This window comes from Polypterus senegalus, chromosome 17, assembly GCF_016835505.1.
Source record: "Polypterus senegalus isolate Bchr_013 chromosome 17, ASM1683550v1, whole genome shotgun sequence".
Classification (NCBI taxonomy): Eukaryota; Metazoa; Chordata; class Cladistia; order Polypteriformes; family Polypteridae; genus Polypterus; species Polypterus senegalus.
This window is the reverse complement of record NC_053170.1, coordinates 13556796-13578406: the sequence shown is the minus strand read 5'-3', so window position 1 is coordinate 13578406 and position 21611 is coordinate 13556796. Positions and strand designations below refer to the sequence as shown.

The following is a 21611-nucleotide window of genomic DNA, read 5'->3' as shown; positions in this document are numbered from 1 at the left end:
AGTGCCTCCTGACTCACCAGTACAAGAAAAGTTATACACGTTTTGGGGGTTCCTCCCTACCTTTGGCCCTCTAGGCTTGAAAAGCACTAATTATTAATAATAATTCTTTGCATTTATATAGCGCTTTTCTCACTACTCAAAGCACTCAGCGATTTCAGGTTAAGGACCTCGCTCAAGGGCCCAACAGAGCAGAGTCCCTTTAGGGATTACCATTGCCATTATGACTGTAGAGAAAAGCCAAGCAAAATGACATCTTTTACTGGCTTGGCTTTTCTCAACATTTAAACTGGAACACACATTTTAACATTTCAAATATTTTTTTGTAACTATTTTTGCTTATTTTGGATATCTACCTCATTAAGTAAATCATTACCTTTCTTATATAAACATCCTGAATTAAAGACAGCTTAAGCTAATTCATACTTTTGTGTTTAATGAACTTCATAAAAAAATCAATCAAGTCAAGTCTTTTATATACACTAAAGTGCCACACTAATTGGTATTTTATTCCATGTGTTTATTGCTCTCTGTGTGAATAAAACCTTTCTAACATTTGTGCAACATTTACCCTTGACAAGTTTCCATCTGTGTCTTCCTTGAAAACTTAAAAGTAAAACCTGGGATTCACTGTACAAATCCCTTTCAAATATTTTAGAAACTTCAGTCATGTCCCCTCTTAATCTCTATTTGCTTAAACTGAAAAAGTTCAACTTGCTCGGACTCTTCTCATAGCTCATTACACTGACCAGCGGAGTTGCTCTTCTCTTCTCTTTCTCTATCACTGCTGTGTCATTTTTATAAAATCAAGACCAAAACTACACACGTCATTCAAGCATAATTTCCCCTAGTTTGTGCTCTACACATCCTATTAGCTTTATTAATACCTTCTGCATAATATTTGGATGTAGATACCCTGCCAGAAATCTGAGTAGTGAGAATTTTTAAATGGATGGGAAGATCAAACACAAATCCAAGCCAGAAAAAAATTGTAACCAAAAAAGTGTCGACAGAACCAAAATACTAAACAAGAATTGTAGTACCATAAAAAGTCAAACTTCCCCTTAGGAGCAAATATCTATCTATCTATCTATCTATCTATCTATCTATCTATCTATCTATCTATCTATCTATTATATAGTGCCCTTCATTTATTTCTATCTATCTATCTATCTATCTATCTATCTATCTATCTATCTATCTATCTATCTATTATATAGTGCCCTTCATTTATTTCTATCTATCTATCTATCTATCTATCTATCTATCTATCTATCTATCTATCTATCTATCTATCTATCTATCTATCTATCTATAGTGCCTTTCACATCTATCTATCTATCTATCTATCTATCTATCTATCTATCTATCTATCTATCTATCTATCTATCTATTATATTGGGGGAGGAAGAGTTCCAGATAGAAAATCTCCCCCTTTGCATCCACTATGGTCTCTCAAGCAGGGTGCCTGTCCATCCACCTTGGCACCTACAATACATGCATTATATGTACATATACAGATATATACATTATATACAGGATGTCTCAAAAATTGTGCACAGATTTTTAGAAAAGTAAATATAACAATAATTTTAAAGTCATAAAAGCATTTAGTTTTTTTTGTAGACAGACATAAAATATGTTAGCATCTATCTATCTATTGTGGAGGATAGGATGGCCGGCCGTTTATCCTGGCCAATACCCCCAAGCCGCCAGGTGGAGCCCTCCTTGCAGCATGGAGGTCCCCAGAAGGCCAGCAGGGCATCATGGACAATGGAGTTTTTTATGCACAGCCCTGCTGGATGCCATGGGGGCCACTAGGGGAGGCTGCAGGGAGGAGCAATGGATATTTTCCCTATGCCCCGGAAGCACACGTGGACAAGAGGAATGACGTGCTTCCGGGGTGAAGAAAAGAACTTGTACTGTACCTGACAGTCACACGGACTGGGGATTAGGAACACTTCCGGGTCAGGAGATATAAAAGGACTGTGGGAGCTCCCAGACGGTGAGCTGAGCTGGGTGGAATGGTGGCAATGCGCCTGGGAGTGGAGGATTGTATTATTGTGTTTATTATTGTAGTTATTGTTATTCTATGAGTATTGTGGAGGAGAGGGTGGTTTGTAAAGTCAATTTGAGGACTTTTACCTGGTATCTGGAGTCGTGGACAGGGGTTCAAGGGAGCGAGAGCTCCCCCTATCTATCTATCTATCTATCTATCTATCTATCTATCTATCTATCTATCTATCTATCTATCTATCTATCTATCTATCTATCTATCTATCTATCTATCTATGTTATATTGTGCCTTTTAATATTGTGTCATTTATATCTATCTAGCCTCTTAGCTATTATTTATACCAACCTTTGATTAAGTGGGCCCATCATGCTAGTATATAAATTGTCATATTCATGATGTGATGTCACACAACACAATTTCCAGGAATGCACCTCCTAACAACCTGAAAGATTAAGTCTTGGGACTCTGAAAAAGGTGGCACCCATAATCAAAAGATGGCATCATGATAATGTTAAAAGAAAATAATAATAATAATACAGAAATATATTTTTATCCAGAAGTAAGAACTGTGTGAAACTCCCAAACAGAAATTATGACTGATATTCAAAACCCCTGTCACAATCCACTCACAGAAAAATTAACTCCAGCCATAATGTAATCAGTGATTACATCTTGCCTGAAGAAGGGGCCCGAGTTGCCTCGAAAGCTTGCATATTGTAATCTTTATAGTTAGCCAATAAAAGGTGTCATTTTGCTTGGCTCTTCTCGACATTCATAATGGCTAACACGGTACAACACCCTAGTACTACTCCAGCCATAACAAACTTCTGAAGTTTGAAAGTTCATTACATTATGAATCCACTAAAACTCCTGGGACTTTTATCATAAGTTATAGTTGCAAGCTGAAAACGCCACATGTATATATTCAGGTCTGACACCTTTACTTCATCCATCCATCCATTTTCTAACCCGCTGAATCCGAATACAGGGTCACGGGGGTCTGCCGGAGCCAACCCCAGCCAACACAGGGCACAAGGCAGGAACCAGTCCTGAGCAGGGTGCCAACCCACCGCAGCACCTTTACTTCCTACTGTTAAAATCCTACATTTATTTTTATTAAATTGAATCTGTCACAGATTTATCAATGCCTGCATTCTCTTCTGTTCCTCTGTAATGATTCAAAAGATTATACAGTAGATTACCTGCCATTCCACCTAGTTTTGTATCATCAATTACACTCCTATCCAGATCATTGATGAATATTGTCAAAGCTCCAGCACTGACTCCTGAGGGACGCCATATCTGTTATGTATCTTGCCTTTGTTATTTAGCAATGTTAATAACTTAATTTACATAAAGAAATGTTGTGTGCTTAGCCTTGTGGGAAAAAGGAAGTGTTGCACACACACATCCGAAATTGAGTAAAGAGCACGTTGAATTACCTGTGCCTCTGTAGTTATTATTTGTTGGAGTTGGAAGGAACACAACAATATCATCACCTAATTCAGAAAAAGTTCACCTCATTGCATTACGTTGTTCTTGGAAGGTTACACCATTTTGAACCCATCTGCACAATAGGCCTTGAATTCCCACTAGTTTATTGATTAATCTGTCATGTGGCACCTTATCAACAGCATTTTGGGAAAAGAAATAAATAATATTTTATGCACCTCACTGCTTGTATGCTTATGCTCGTTCCTCATGATCTCCACTCCTTAATCCATGTTGAATGTTTACCAGTCCACTTGTTTTCTTGCAATGTGATGCTTGATCTCTTTCTTAATAATTGCTTTCATCAGTTTACAAGATGCACGTTAAGCTTACTGGCCTTTAGTAACGTAGATTAGCCTGAATATTTTTTTTATATAGTTAGTTAAAATGTATTAGCTTGTAGACTTTATGAATTTGCCCAGGTGTGCAGCAATTTTTGAGAAATGAGTGTCAATGGCTTATTTATGCACTCACTAAGCATTCTAAGATAAATGTTATCTGGTAATGGTGATTTGTTCGATTTTAGCCTGTTTAACCTAAGCAGCGTTTCTCCCTCTACAGTTTCTGAATCACTAAGAACCTCATCTACAGTCCCCTCTGTAATTGGGAGGCTACTCATTTCTTCACAGATGTGAACTTCAGAAAAATGCAGGTTTGGATGATTTGCTGATTCGCTGTCTGTCTCATTTACTTTGGACATATTGTTTCTGATACACGTCACCCTTTAAGTACTAAATTACTGAAAGAATGTTTCACGCCTATGTTATGTTGTTACACTGCAATGCATTATGGTGCCCAACGCATGAAGCAGAGTCTGGATTGAGATCATGTTTGTATATTTCACTGGATATCAGGGTCAGGGCTCCCCCTTGGAGTGGACAATAAAGTAACAGTTGGGTATGGAGGTGATCCTGAAGCTTCCTTAATGATGTGACAACAATGCAAACAGGAGTCTCAAGCTGTATCCTCACTACTACATTTACATTTAAAAACACAGACAATAGTGTCCATTTTTATCCTTCCATCCATACTACTCTACCATTTTTAACCCCTAAAAACAGAGACTTTTGAAAATGCTCTCCAGAGCAACATACTTCTGGAAAAGCATAGCAGTTGCCATAAGGTGAAAATGGAGAATTTTGAAAATGGAAACTCTAATTATGGTCTGATTGGGTCCTGCTTATTACACGGCCCTTCCCCTATTGGATTTTGTTCACTCTCAGTAACAGTTCCACGTTATTTCCAGTCCAAACAAAACAATCTTTTTTTTCATATTCACCATTGCTGCTCTTCATTTTAAAACTAAAGTTGTAATGAATGTCTGGCGTGAGGGAATCTTCCTCTTCCTGTTTCCGCCTCATGCATGCATACCCGGTATACGTGAACATCTACATCATATGGATTTTCCTTTGTGTTAGTGTGAACTGAGATACTTTTGTAAATGATGCGAAAATGCAAGTAGTGGAAGGAGATAGTTTTAATTTTTTAAATGGAAATGTAATGCAGCCTAAGGATGAGCCCCCTGATATAAGCAAGGGATTCTTCTTCTTCTTTCGGCTGCTCCCATTAGGGTTTGCCACAGTGGATCATCTTCTTCCATATCTTTCTGTCCTCTGCACCTTGTTCTGTAACACCCATCACCTGAATGTCCTCTCTCACCACATCCATAAACCTTCTCTTAGGCCTTCCTCTTTTTCTTTTCCCGCAGCTCTATCCTTAGCATCCTTCTCCCAATATACCCCTCATCTCTCCTCTGCACATGTCCAAACCAACGCAATCTCGCCTCTCTGACTTTGTCTCTCAACCGTCCAACTTAAGCTGACCCTCTAATGTCCTCATTTCTAATCCTGTCCATCCTCGTCACACCCATTGCAAATCTTAACATCTTTAACTCTGCTACCTCCAGCTCTGTCTCCTGCTTTCTGGTCAGTGCCACCGTCTCCAGCTCATATAACATAGCTGGTCTCACTACCGTCCTGTAGACCTTCCCTTTCACTCTTACTGATACCCGTCTGTCACAGATCACTCCTGACACTCTTCTCCACCCTGCCTGCACTCTCTTCTTCACCTCTCTTCCACAATCCCCATTACTCTGTACTGTTGACCCCAAGTATTTAAACTTATCCATCTTCGCCAACTCTACTCCCTGCATCCTCACCATTCCACTGACCTCCCTCTCATTTACACTCATGTATTCTGTCGTGTTGGTCCTACTGACCTTCATTCATCTCCTCTGTAGAGCAGATCTCCACCTCTCCAGTGTCTCCTCAACCTGCTCCCTACTATCGCTATCGATATAAGCAATGGATGACAGGAGTAAATTAAGCAGTTCCATTACTGAAGTCCAACTGCAGCTATCTTTTCTATTTGGTTAACATGAGCCTGACCTCAGAATGCCTTCTGAAAAATGACTAGTGGATAACCAACTTGTTTAAACTATAAAAACATTAAAAGAATCACCAGCATGGTAAAAAAAAACATGTGGTTGTAAATTAAGGTTTAATTGACTGTCCCATCAAAAAACAGTCAAGAGTATAGAACACTGTACGGTGTATCTCAGTAAAATGAATGCAGTCAATAATTTTATCACCATATTAAATAAACTGAACTGTTTCATAATGTCACATCAAACCAGCTCTAGGTAAATTGCTAAGATATAACATTTATACTACATAACACATTTCATTTACCTGCATGAGATTAATAACGTCACTTAACATTATACAAAGTTATTGTCTGTTATACCTGCATTTTTATCACTCTTTAATCTAATATTGTTTTTTATCAGTATGCTGCGGCTGGAGTATGTGAATTTCCCCTCGGGATTAATAAAGTATCTATCTATCTATCTATCTATCTATTATATGGTGCCTTTCATATCTATCTATCTATCTATCTATCTATCTATCTATCTATCTATCTATCTATCTATCTATTATATAGTGCCTATCTATCTATCTATCTATCTATCTATCTATCTATCTATCTATCTATCTATCTATCTATCTATCTATCTATCTACATATAAAAACATACCAACAATTACTTTAATCATTTGATGTAAACCAGCAGTTTTGAAACAACAAGAAGACAACATTGCTTTTCTGATATAAAGTGTGCTGCAGTTTCACCAGAATACTGTAAATAACCCCACTTAAATCACCTTTCCTAGCTACAAAAAAACATTCAGAACAAACTGAAAAATTATTTTGTTAAATGTCGTTACATTTTAGTTTCTCACTGTGCATAAATATGGGGGTAATAAGAGATAGTAAGAAAGATTGCGCAGCTTTGCAACAAAGGGGACGATCCCTTATGCAAATATGCTGACTTTATGCAAATATATAGAGTTCGGCACCACTATGAGCTTAGGGCAATGCAACAATTATTCCCAAAATAATCTTGCATATTAAATGTAGCAGATGATATTGACAGCTAAACTACTTCATTTTAACTGTGAATTTATATATATATATATATATATATATATATATATATATATATATATATATATATATATATATATATATATATATATATATATATATATGTATCTATTTAATATAATTTTTAACCGCTTATTGTATTACCTTTTTGATGTGAAATTATACAGTTAACGCAAATTATTTAACATGGATTTTTTACAGTATGCTTCTATTAAAAAGTGCTACCAGGGATTTAAATATGCTGTTGTAACTATATTTGCACTGACTTTATCAAATAGCTTAATGCTCACCAACTGGGAGTCAAAAATTTATGATTTTTGTTAATGTTATTATAAATGGTCTAACTTGCATACATAATAGCAACCCAAGTCGATCTGACTGCAAGACACCACAAAATCTCACTGAAGCCAAAGAAGGACAGGAGCCCAAGACTCCACCTTTAATAGACACAAATCTATATTTTAGTTCTTTAATTACTCGTCGCCGTTGCTCTTCTGCACGGCTTAGCAGCAGCGCAAAATGTATCTTTCACTATTTTCCTGCATTCTTAAAGAGATCATAAATATGTCAAGATAAGCTATCTGTGCTCGTCAGTCCCTTTGTGTTATTGCGGATAAAGACAAGAGCTTAGCAGTGACCAACACTTTATATCAAGGCAATATTTTTTTAAACGGAATGGCTTGTCAGCTACAAAGTCCAGGTATCTCTACTTTGTTATCATCAGCTTGGTGAACCTTATCCACCTCTCGTTGCATTTACGTTTTAGGTCGTTATTCCTCTTAGTATCACGAGACATGCCCGTCTCATCCTGACGGAATATTCATGGAGAAACGTTCATTAAACACTGGTCATGACAAAACTTGGGAGTTACAAGTGCAACAAGGACGAAATTCACCTGAAACGCTAAAAGCTATCGTGAAAAGCCCACTGGTTAATCATTACGGCAAACATTAACCAAAGGGCACCTTGAAGATAAACATCAAGACGCTGAGAGTTGTTTGTGTTGTCTAGGTGGTGGCCGTCTCACCTTGCTATGGTAGCAACTTGGATTTTCTAGTTACAATAAATAACAACAGTAGAGAGAACGTTTTCATTAAAATTGTGGAGGATTAGAAGAGAAACCACTCGTTGTACTAATTGGTCTGCCGTCACAACCTCAGCTCAAACATGACGTGGATGAACACATTTATTACACTGTCGCTCTGTGATTAATGTCCTAATGATGACGGCATTTAAGGACACAGTTATTTTTTTGCTTTAAGTTTCACGTTGACCTTAAATTGTTCTAGTTACCACTTTTAATTCAGGTTAGTCATAAGATAACAGGGAAGACAAGACGGGAACGTTTAAACAGCTTGCTCCTCGTTCTCCGCGTTTCTAAACAAACGTCATAAATATTGCACTCCAAATAATGTGTAGTTTTATTACACAAGGCGAGCAACATAAGAAAACGACTAAATATTACCTTAATTGTCAGTAAATTATTAACCTCTTAAACAAAGCAACATTTTCAGACTTCAAACCTCAAGCATTACGATATTAATAAACTTTAAAGATTCACCCATATCACTTCAGAGAGAAAAAAAAAACTATTCGTTGCCATTGGTTACGAGGCGACGCGGGTAAGAATATGCACTGGATGGCAAAAACAGAGGATCCATACGCCTGTAAAAGTCAATAATTACGCGAAACAAAAAAAAAACATTTTTTCTCATTACCTTCGCTAGCTGAAAAGGCTTTTTGCGTTGATTCTGTCTGTCTGACGAAATTGGAAACTTTTGTATCCCCTGCAGTACCTGAAAACATTCCGTAACACTCTCAACCTAACTACTCCTTTGCTCAGGTCAACCTGTCCTTTCCCGAATTTCTGCTTTCTGATTGGTGAATGCATTGACTCAGATGCTAGCACGATAGGTTGTCAAACACGCCCATTTCCTCTTTTTGATTTGTTGCCTTGTTGCTATGGAGTCGATACGCAGGCAGACAAATGTCATGTATGTTGTCTTGTTTTTTATTATGCAGTCTTAACGGAGTTTACGTGAGCGCAGTGCAGGAACCACATTAAAAAAAAGTTCTTTGATGGCATTTTGCTGGCCTGTGTAGTTTACCTTACGATCATTGCTTGACAAAAAAAGCATTTCATTTTGAAGAGGCTTTTTTACATATGAAATTGGCTTTTTGGGTTTTGAAAAGGTTCCATATGTGGGCAAAACATAAATCTTTAATGTCTAGTGGCCTACCTAGGAGGATACAACAAAACAATCTGTAGGCAGGGAGAGTCCTTTCAAGTCAGAAATCCAGTGGTATTTCATAAATCGGCTATTGTCTGCTTGTTTATGAAAACGATTGCAGATCTAGATAAATTACGTTTCTTTCTACAACATTCATGCAGATGGTTCTTTTAGGTGGATCCCCTAGTGCAGGGGTTCCCAGGTTCAGTTCTGTAGTCCCACTGCGACTACTGGCTTTCATTATAACTACAGTACAGTCTTAAAAATAATACTTCTTTAATGCCATTTAATGGTTCTTGTGTTGTGTGCTTCCTCTTAGGACCATTGCATGAGAAAGCACCATTCCATTTTTGGAAGAATTCATTGCATATGAAGTCAGTTCTTTTTAGTTTGAAAAACATTCTTATATGTGGAAATGAACTGAAATCTTTAATGTATGGCAGGCTGCAGGGCACTAAAAGATTAACAAAACCTGAATTCAGCCCATGTTACTGTATGCATTCAGGAGTCCTTTTAAAAATCAGGACCCATTGGCATTTCACAAACCTACTACCATCTATTCCTGGTTATTTACTGTGTGGAGCCTGCTATAGATCCTCATAAGTCAAAGTTCTTTCTGTAACCTTCAGGTCAATTTAAATTTTAAGAGTGTACTTGAGTAAACATCAGTCTGGGGTAGTATGAAGTAACAAGTGTGACAGGAGAAGGTGACAGGATTGATTGTCACAAGTGAAGAGCTCAGAACAAAATACAAACGAGTTACACTTCCATGGTTACAAAAACCTAACAAAGCTAGTATCAGACAGAACACAAGAGTCTTCAAGCACTTCTTAAACATAGATGGGGTCGGAATTCCAAATGGAGGTGGGCAGCCCATTCCACCAGCTTGGAGCTAGCCATGAAGAGGATGTTATACCGCACAGAGGTGTCATCAGCAGACCTGAGTAGTCGATTAGGAGCACAGGACCTCAAAAATGTCCCCCTATATATAGGTACTGACCCATTGACAGCAAACTTAAAAATAATAATAATTATAATAATTCTTTGCATTTACATAGCACTTTTCTCACTACTCAAAGCACTCAGCAATTGCAGGTTAAGGGCCTTGCTCAAGGGCCCAACAGAGCAGAGTCTCTTTTAGCATTTACGGTACTGATTCTTTAATGGCATTTTATTCTTTACTGGATTTGTGTTCTTCTGTTGTTTGACAAAGCACCATTTCATTCTGAGACTGATTTTTTTGCATATTAAGCTGGTTCTTTGTGCTTTTAAAAATTTTTGATATGTAGATAAATTAACAGGCATCTTTAATGCATGGTGTAAACTATACCTATAGCAGGACACTGATAGATTAGGAAAACCTGGTAAGCCTGTGTTAGTTATTGTGTGCAGTGAAAGTCATTTTCAAATCAGAACCCATTGTTATTTCACAAATCTGTTACCATCAATTAATGGTTATTTGCTGTATGGAGCATATTACAGATCTAAATAAATATAGGTTCCTTCTGGAACCGAAAATGTTTCCCCTATCGCTCTGAAGAACCACCTTTATTTTTAACAGTGGACTCTGTAAGCAAGCATCAACTTAAACTTAATATGAACCGCTACAGGGGGCGAGAGACCTCAAAAGAAAGGAAAATGTGCCTGTCTCAGCTGAGCACCAGACATTTGGAAATGTGGACTTTTTTTCCCCCACAGACAGCTTTCTACTCCTGACTTTTCACACTCCAAATTTTTCAAACTACATTAATGAAATCATAAAACAAACCTTCTGCATTCTTTGCCTGATTTTTATTTCCATGAACGTTCTTCCAGGATGAAAGTGTGCTGTCTTTCTACTATCCACAAAAAGAAAAAAAAAAAAAAAGAAACACCGAGTGGTACGTTGAGTTCATGCCCCGTTACGGAATGGTGATCTGCCCAGCTGTCTCCAGCAGTATTCTCAAAGCTATCGCGATAGACTCCGACCCCGAATGACTGTGGATTCGATCAAGCAAGCTGGGGGAAATCATATTATTTAAGAACTGCAAATCAGCCAAGATCGCGCGTGCAAAAAATACGTTTACACTCAAGACAGACCCCTTAAACGTCGCGAAAGTCTCATCTTGTGTTCGCAGACGTGGCAAATTAAAATAGACTGTGAAATTTCAAAGCCGACCTTGTGTATTGTTCTCAAGGAAATTGTCCGTCTTGAAATATACATCATCTTGCTTCACGTTCTAAGTACATAGGCCTACACATTTGAAGTATACTGGTGCGATGATGGACTGGCGTTCAACCTCGGGTCGGAATTCATTTATTTTAAATGATGTCGCATTATCACTTGCTACCTGCTATCCGCTTTTTTTAATTGCCTGGTTACCAGGGCTACCTATTCTAACACGGGGCGGGATCCATACCTGGACTGGATCGAAAGATTTTACTCATTCTTGTTTAACATGATGAGTCAGTATATCCTTGTATTGATTAGCCATTGCCATTTAGAAATCTGATCATAAATGAAATTTACGGTTTACTCTCAGAGTTATTCCGGCAAGGCTTTCCCGAGTCGTTTGCTTGTTAAACAGCAGGCGGTTCGCTCGAGCTACACGACTAATGAGATTATGTCGAATGCCGGCGTGTTGTACTTCACTTTATTAATCTCAGCATTCGCTCTCGCCTCCGTGAACCCTCTTAGCCGCTCAGGACGTGACACCGTGCGTCTGGGGAAATCGCAGCGCCATTTTTCTTCTTTGTTTTTAGCGAAGTGCACCCATTAGGATGTGCCCAATGACACAGTGCGCCCGGCGCAGTTCAGGCAGAGTTCAAATGATGTCATTCAGCGAAAATCTCATTTGCTTCTAACCTCCGAAGTGAGACCAACCTTTCCGATTTTTCAGCCCTCCGTAACCACATCGCTAACTCGGTAATGATGATGTGAAGGAAACAATTCAAGAGCACCATTTTAGATTATAATATTATTTCTCCTTAGATGATTTTTTTCACCTTGATATTTGAGAAGACAGCAATTGAATGTGTCATTAAGCATAAACAAAGTCGACAATTTTCTTGCTAACATCAAAAATTACAATCCTCGGGTTTTTGTACTCATCTGAAAGGATATGAGTCTTTAATTTCAATCGTGTATACGATCAAGCGAAGAGGACAAGAAAGGCTGGAGGGACATTGTAGTGATTTATTGTCTGTTCCCAGCTAATTTTTGAAAAATAATAATAATAATAATAATAATAATAATAATAATAATAATAATAATAATACTAATGTGATGTGTCATTTAGCTGTATGAAACGATAGTCCATAACAACATCATTTGAAGTCAGTGTTTTTGCTATTCAAGATCAGGTTTTGAACTATAAGTATTACATTAAGCAGATCCTCATACAACAAGCAGAAGATCATTTGTGTCGCCTGCGTAAAAATGTGACAATCCTTTTGTGATGTCAATGCTTGTGAAACACTGGTCAGTATTTCCTATTTATAACATCACAATAACATGGTTAAATAAATTCAATGGACCCTACACTCTCCAAAATAACGGTTCTGCACTCTTTAAATAAAGGTACCAGAGTGGTTCTTCAGAATAGTAACAGATCTGTGGAATACCAATGGGCTGCTGATTTTTAAAATGGTTTTTGCTGCCCAGTGACACAGGCTAAGTCCTGGTTTTCTTAATCTGTTAGTGTCCTGCTTGTTAGCCTACTATACATTACATTTCATTTTTATTCTAAATATTACTTTTTAAAGCACAAAGAACCAACTTCCTAAACAGAGAACCTTTCCCAGACCAGAATGGGGCTTTGTGAAGTAATGGTTGGTATGAGTAATCACACATTCCAGTAAAATGCTATTAAAAACCCAGAACTGGTAGCACTTTACTTGGTTGTGTGGTTTCTCGTAGAACCATTGCTTCACAAAGAACTGTTCAGTTTCTGTAAGGGTTCTTTGCATATAAAGTTGGTTCTATGGTCTTTGAAAAAGTTCCTGATATGTGGACAAAACAGAAATCTTTAGTGTATTGTTGCCTATGGAGCAGAATATGAAAACCTTAACTTATAGCGTTATTAGCTCTCTATTATAAAAAAAATCCTGGAGAGAAACAGTAGGGTGACTAGACGTGATCTTCACGTTAAGATCACAGAAGACACTTAAAAGACCCGCGAGACTAAAGAGACTGGCCACAGAGCGTCTCGTGGGGACCTTAAACATGAGACTTTGTGCCAAGAGATTGACCCAGGACCGTCTCGTGATGATGTAGAACATAAGATTCTTGCAAGACACGTCCTACTTACAAATAAATAAGAATACGGGCAGCCAGCAACACACTCAGTCGTGTAAAGGAGGCTTTGAGCACACACACAGATCCAGGGCTCTCAGCACATATAAAGCATATAAGGATAATACGTTATAAATGAAACGTAGACGACTACGCGAAGAAGAAAGCAGCGCGGAGAAAAGAGACTCAAAAGCGTTGGAGAGACAAAAAAGAATAATCTAGGTGCAAATTCAGAAAATAAGGAAAGTAATTATCAGCCCGGAACATGTGGAATTGAAAAAAAAGCAGGCCCAATCCGGACGTTGGCGCTATAAACTTGCAGAGCAGGTTAGAGATTATGAAAGCAGTGGAATTCGAAAGGCTCAAAAAAAAAAAAAAATCTTTGGCGCAATACACATTTGGAGAAAGTTAAAGAATATGAAAGTAGGAAAATTAGAAAGTATTAAAAAAAAAGAAAGTAAAGTTTGCAGGAGCACAAACAAATGGAAATTATTACTCAAAAAAAGGAAACTAATCACCATGGACCAGGTGTCATTGAAACAAAAGCAGGATAAAGCGAGGTCAGAAATAAAAGACAAAGAGTAGAAAACAAAGCAAAACGTCATAAAGAGCTTAAAAAACAAGGGGGCCAAACACATGCATAGCAGGTTAGAGAAAATGAAAACTGGAATTCAAAAGTCTCACAAAAAAACGTAGGCGCGAAACACATGCAGAACAAGATACAGAATATGAAAGTAGAAATAAACGACAGGGTCAAAACAAAGAAAGTAAAGATCGCATTAGCGCAAAGAAAGAGAAATTATTACTTGGAGAAATAACGAAAAGGCGAATTGAGATCGAATATATGGACACAGGTGATATGTCAGAAGTGTTTATCTCACATGCATTTATTGGTTACTTTGCAAAAAAAATGATTAACTGCTGATGATGAAGATTGTTTTGTCTGAGATGAAATTCAAAACAGAGAAACCTATCCAGTATTATGGTACAAAGTCATTAAACACGTCTCACAGACCTCATTAAAAAGATTCAGCATGTTGGGCCTCGAAAGATTCCAAATACTGTTTTTGCAGAATTTCTGAAATAAAACTGAAACTGGTGAAATAGCAACAATTCAAAGAAAAAAAAATCTTAAAAGTGTGTATCCGGAAAAACAAAAACGGGGGTTGGTGAGCAAAGTGAGCAGGGGGCGAAGCCCCCTAGTGTTTTTAAAATCATAAAACCCATTGCTATTTCACCAATCTTTTATTATCAATTAATGGTTTCCTATGAAGCCTGTTATGGATGTAAATTCATAATGGTTCTTTCTGGAACCTTCATGTAGATGGTTCAATGTAGAACCAAAAATGGTTCCACTATGGCGTTGCTCTGAACACAGACTCTGGCGCCTTTACTTTTGAGATTGTAGTCATTGACAATTTTCAGGTGTCAAGGCAACGATAGAGATGAAGTTTGGAGGAACATAAAATTCTGGAAGACCAATGTCATGGTTAATGCAAACCAACCAGACATCATCTATAGGAACCAATCCACCAACCAAACTTATCAGTGCCATCAGACCATAAGATTGGTCCAAAACAGGAACATCAATTAGAACAGTCCCATCAGCTCCACCCGCAATGACAATAAAAGACTCCAGAAAATAGATAATGAAGTCATCCCTATCATTAGGTGTTACCAGGGTCACTAGCAATATACCTAGGAGCTCTCGCTTAATATTAAGATCTCTGTTCTTAGAAAACAAGCAGAAATATGCATGGCATCTTTTGATAGTAGACTTCTAGCATAACAGACATTTTCCTTTCAGCTGAAATTGACCAGCCAATTGACGTAAATCCTGAAATGTATTTCTACACTCTTAAAAATGAAGGTGCCATAGTGGTTCTTCAGAGAGATGCCACAGGGGACCAATTTTTAGTTTTCAAAAGACCCATCCATATGAAAGCTCCAGAAAGAGCAGTGTGAATAGGTGTTTTGCTGGAGACGACAGATAATGAGTCGAAAGATCTAACCCTAGAAAAAGCCACGTAGAACTGACCGTGGCTGAAGACTGGTTGTTGTAGATTAACGCAAATCTTCGTAAACGTAATACAAGGCGGGATGTTGGGGTCGTGTTGGAAGTAAATGACAATGGTAACATGGAGAATCTCGGAAAGAGCTTGAATTTCAGCTTCACCACCATAAACTCTAGATGTTGCCATGTATTGATAGTACTCCTGACTTGTTGTGATCACTCGACTTGCATTGGAAAGAACAATAAGAAGAACGTCTCCAAATCTGTCCCAATATGATGCAACGAAATCTACTGCCCTATGTAGCAGTGAGAGTGCATCGCCTTCGTCAACCGTTTGTGTCAAGAAATAACCCATTGATAGGAACAGGCAGTTGCCAGATGACGTTGTACAAAAACCCATCAAAAGAGAAAATATTGTCGTTCATTTTATAACATAGGCTTAGGAAACAACCGTCGCAGTATAACGAAAATAGCAAGGAGCGAAACCAATAACGAGGAGTGAAACCAATGGCAATCGTCGAGAGAGTACCTTCCTGTAGCAGGCTACGGAAAAGACTCCCAGGCGCACCAATGACCAATGGGGTGATGAGAGAGGAGCGGGGAACGCGGTAGTCCTAAAGAGGAATAGGAATTGAGAAAAGCGGCGTGGGGGTGTATGGGAGGCCTTAGGCAGCGTGGGGCAGGCTTTGTAAGAGGATGAATAGGAATCGAGAAATGCTGTGTGGGCTGCGTGTGGGTGGGACCGGTTTTGAAGAGGAAACAGGACGAACCAGAAGAGAAATATATATAAGAGATACATATATATATACTGGAGAATATAACTTGACAAATCCGCTCGAATGGGACACACGCACCTCGAAAGTGAGGCCCCCTTAGGTTCAGGGCCTGGGGCGGTCGCCCCACTTGACACCACCAAATGCCACTCTTGATATGAAGCATAAAACAGGTAAGTAGTTCCCAGCCATTCACATTTTTGTTTGCAGTATTTCATTAAGCCAGATACATCATGATGAATACACCCAGATGTAAATGGAGACAAGTTACTACTGGTTCTTTTGTCATTTGCATCTTACTGCTAATAAGGAGCAATTAAAACAGTAAATGTAGCTGCTAAAGACTAAAATAAGTAATTGAGGATGGGGAATTTTAACAAGTGAGACAACTTAAATCCAAACTTTTGCTTCAACAATATGCTCTTCATCAGCAATACTTGATTTCTTTGTAAGAAATATGGTGGGGACAAAAACCTGCAGCCACACACACCCCAAGAGACGGACATGTTGCTCACCGCAGTCCTGTGGCATCGTTCTGAAGAACCACTTTGGCACCCAGAGCCTGATACCCTCTGTTATGTTATGTTGGCCTCAATAAGGTTGACTGACCCTACTCTATATTAGTAGGTTTAGAAACTGGATAGAGAAATGAATGATGACATGGTAACCCTTTTGTAGAGTTTATGATGCAAGTTATTACTCCAGGTGTAGTGATTCATTTATGAAAGGGAGTACAGCAGGGGTGCCCAATGCGTCGATCGCGATCGACTGGTAGATCGCAAAGGTAGTGCAGGTAGATCACGTTGCTTAAAAAAAAATTTTTTTTATATATATCCATCCTCCCTATGGCATTTGCCACTTGACTGACATACAGGGCGGCCAGTCTGAGATCCCTTCTCTTCAAACGTACTGGTCATCCTGCACTCACGATCAAACGCGAGAGCTACTGCAAAACTCCGGCTGTGATCTAGTTAGCTTTCCAATTTATATCGACTAACGAAGGGATTTAAAAAAAATGTGTGGGGAATGTATGGGCTGGATGTGGAATTGGAAGAGGATTTTTTTCTCACAATGGTAAATGGCCTGTATTTGATATAGCACCTAACTAGAGTTCAAGAACCCCCCTAGGCGCTTTACAACACAACAGTCATTCACACGCTGGTGATGATAAGCTACTATGTAGCCACAGCTGCCCTGGGGCACACAGACAGAGGTGAGGCTGCCGACCACCACCAGCAGGCAAGGTAGGTTAAGTGTCTTGCCCAAAGACACAACAGCTGCATTCTCATGCCGGGAGCCAGGATCAAACCTGCGACCCTCCGATTGCTGGACAACCCGTTCTACCGACTGAGCTACTGCTGCCCTACAATGTCACAATCGAAGTGTCTGTCAATCTATCATTGCTATTCCAAAGAAGGAAAATGTGGAAAGGCACTTTCAAACTGTTCACAAAAACTGACGTCCTTCCAAAAAGTGATCTGAGAAAGAGAAAGGAGAGGGAACTAAAATCGCAGTTAATCGGACAGCCGTCATTTTTCACTCGGCTGAATTCAAAAGCTCCTTGAGTGTATTATTCAGCTCTACTTATTTATGTGAGTCAGCCATTTCCCACATGAAGATTATTAAGTCCAAATACTGTAGTGACCATAAATGTATTGAATTGTTATTGTGCCATAAAGGTTATTTATTCACTTATGCAAGGTACGACAACATAAATTTTATGTATAAAGTATACTCAGTATGTATATATATATATATATATATATATATATATATATATATATATATATATATATATATATATATATATATATATACTGTACAGTAATCCCTCCTCAATTGCGAGGGTTGCATTCCAGAACCCCCCACGATAGGTGAAAATCCGCGAAGTAGAAACCATATGTTTGTATGTTTATTTTTATATATTTTAAGTCCTTATAAACTCTCCCACACTGTTAACATTATTAGAGCCCTCTAGACATGAAATAACACCCTTTAGTCAAAAGTTTAAACTGTCCTCCAAGACAAGACAGAGATACCATACCATACCATATTTATTTGTTGAGCGCTTAAAAACACAGCATTACAACTGACCAAAGCGCTGTACAGTTACAACAAGCAGGACTAAAAGCAAAATATTAAAATAAACATTAAGAGAGAATTAAAACAGAGATACTAAAAACAGGTCAGGGACCAAATAAAATAGAAAATAGCAAAAGGCAAGTGGAAAATAAAACAGGTTAAGAATTAAAAGCCAATGTGAAGAAGTGCATGCGTTTTTAGGCGAGATTTGAATGTGGCGACTGAGGCGGCTCGCCTAACCACTAAGGGCAGGGAGTTCCATAGCCTGGGTGCACAGACGGAGAAAACCCTTTCACCACGAGCTTTAAAACGTGCCTTGGGAACGGTTAGGAGCAGCTGATCTGTGGATCTAAGAACACGAGGGGGATTGTGACAATGGAGCAAGACACTCAAATAGGCGGGGGCTAGACCGTTTAATGCCTTATAGGTTAGGAGGAGAATCTTAAAATCGATTCTGAATCTAACCGGCAGCCAGTGAAGGGTTTTCAAAATTGGTGAAATGTGTTGGATTCTGCTACTTCCAGTTAGAAGCCTTGCAGCCGCATTTTGAGCCAGTTGGAGTCTAGAAAGCGTGGCTTTACTGATACCAAAAAGGCAGGAATTAGAGTAGTCAAGCCGGGACGTAATGAATGCATGAATTACTGATTCCAGGAGGTGGTTAGAAAGAATAGGCTTGAGTTTGGCGATTCGCCTTAGATGGAAAAAGCAGGATTTTACTGTGCTGTTGACTTGAGCATCCATTTTCAGGAACGTATCCATTTTGATTCCAAGATTGGAGACAGACGAAGTTACTGGAATGGGAAGAGAAACGAGGCCAAGGGGTGGAGCCTGTTTGCAGTCGGGACTAAAAACAATGACCTCGGTTTTTGAATCGTTCAGGTGAAGGAAGTTTACAGCCAGCCAGTCCTTAATGTCAGATAGGCAGTCGAGGAGAGGTTTGGTGGAGTCAGTTGGCTTGAGGGAGAAATAAATTTGGCAGTCGTCAGCATATAGGTGATATGAAATTGCATGCTTTCTAAAATTGCACCTAAAGGCAGGATGTAGATTGAAAAAAGTAGTGGCCCTAAAATGGAACCCTGGGGAACCCCTCATGGGAGTGGGACTGATTCAGATGAAAAATCGTCTAGCATGACTCTGAGAGTCCTGTTGCAGAAATATGACCTGAACCAGTCGAGGGCTAAGCCAGATACACCAGCCCAGGATTCGAGTCGGAGAACATGATGTCGTGGTCGATTGTGTCGAAAGCAGCAGATAAGTCGAGAAGAACCATAACCACGTGGAATCCTGAGTCCAATGCCAAAAGGACATCATTTAGGACACGTAAATGCGCGGTTTCTGTGCTGTGTTGGGGCCTAAAGCCTGACTGAAAAAGATCCATTACCTGATGGTCCTGTAGGTGATGAGTTAATTGCTCATAAACTACTTTTCTAGTATTTTGACAAGAAAGGTAGTTTGGAGATTGGACGAAGATTGGAAAGAATGGCAGGGTCAAGATCAGGTTTTTTCACAATTGGATGTACAACTGCATGTTTGAAAGCATGAGGAACTATAGCCGAGGATAGACTACTAGTTATGATCTTTAGGACATCATATCGAATCACAGGAAACACATCTTTCAGCAGTCTGGACGGCACCACATCGTCCGGAGAGCCCGAAGGCTTCATTGAGGCAACGATTTTTTCCAGATGGGGGAGCGAAATAGGTTCAAAGCTGGTGAGGGAACCGTGCGCAGGAGCGGCTAAATCAACAGAGCCAGAAGAAGAAATGGAGATCTGGGATCTAATGTTCGTGACCTTATCCAGAAAAAACGTGAGGATCTGATTACAAAGAGCAGTGGAGGCAGCAGAGAAAACAGTTACGGCTGGAGAGAGGACAGCATTTAGTGTTTTGTATAAGACACGTTGATCTTTCTCACAATTAAAAGAATGCAAATATATCTTCTCTTCAAAGGAGCACACGTGGCAGGAGCAGAGAATGTCAGAGAGAGGGAGAAAAGCAAACAATCAAAAAATCAATCAGCTTTTAGGCTTTTAAGTATGCCGAAGCATCGCGATAAAGCAGCATATTTTAGAGGAGCGTCCGTATCCTCTAGGCAAACAGCCTCTGTGCAAACAGCCCCTCTGCTCACACCCCCTCCATCAGGCGCAGAGAATGTCAGAGAGGGTGAGAGAGACAGAGAAAAGCAAACAATCAAGCACCGCGTGGGAAGCATATCGTATATTATTGAGGAGTTTTAGTTAATACGTGTTACATGCTCTGATTGGGTAGCTTCTAAGCCATCTGCCAATAGCGTCCCTTGTATGAAATCAACTGGGCAAACAAACCGAGGAAGCATGTACCATAAATTAAAAGAAAATCCGCGAACCAGCGAAAAATCTGTGATATATATTTAGATATGCTTACATTTAAAATCCGCAATGGAGTGAAGCCGTGAAAGTCGAAGCGCGATATAGCGAGGGATCACTGTATATATATATATATATATATATATATATATATATATATATATATATATATATATATATATATATATATATATATATATATATATAATTTTTAATGTAGGTAGATCATTTCGACCCGGTCATTTTAAAAGTAGCTCTCAAGCCGAAAAAGTGTGGGCACCCCTGGAGTACAGCAAGGGTAAAATAATTTTGATATGTTTCCTTTGGTATGGTGCTTTGCAGATTATGTAAAGTAATTTAATTAAAATGAATGAGAAAGGTGGGAGAAAAACATTGAACCTCAGCTCCATCTATTTTTAAAAGTTGTGTTTACAGTATGGGTACAAAGTAGAGAAGGCGTATGGACTCACTCAGTAGGACCATTCTGGGTCGATTGAAAAAGAACGTCACCTCACATCACCTCATGCAAAAACAAGAGAGCCCAAGCTTAGGAGGAAATGTCTGGAGCCACCATTACGGGGGACATCCACTAAAAGCAGCATCAGCATGACACATCACTGCAAAATGTCTAGAGATTCTAAACACAGTTGTTTAGCTACTGGACGTACAGCATTCATTACTCAAACTAAAACCAGGATCTTAAGAAGAAGTAAGGAATGGTTGTCAGACTAAAAAAAAACCTGAAATTTTAATTTTAGTCTGTAATAATTAAGTAAATAAACATAATAACAAACAACATATTTTCAGACAAACATTATAAGTTTTAGTTTTGTAATTACATAAATAAACAAGACCTTTTTAATATACTTTAGAAACACTGGCAGCTCACCAACTGTGCAGCACATGTTAAAAAAGAAGATAAGCAACTCACTCTCACTAAAC

At 38.7% G+C, this 21611-nt stretch overlaps 1 protein-coding gene across 1 annotated transcript in view; it reads right to left on the bottom strand.

Annotated features, from left to right (window-relative positions):
• ttll6 (tubulin tyrosine ligase-like family, member 6) overlaps positions 1-8774 on the bottom strand; it is a 93180-nt gene extending 84406 nt beyond the window's left edge. The window contains exon 1 of the mRNA XM_039740303.1: positions 8670-8774. The gene's annotated coding sequence lies outside the window, so the exon portion shown is untranslated. The remainder of the gene's footprint in view (positions 1-8669) is intronic.
• Positions 8775-21611: the final 12837 nt, after the last annotated feature.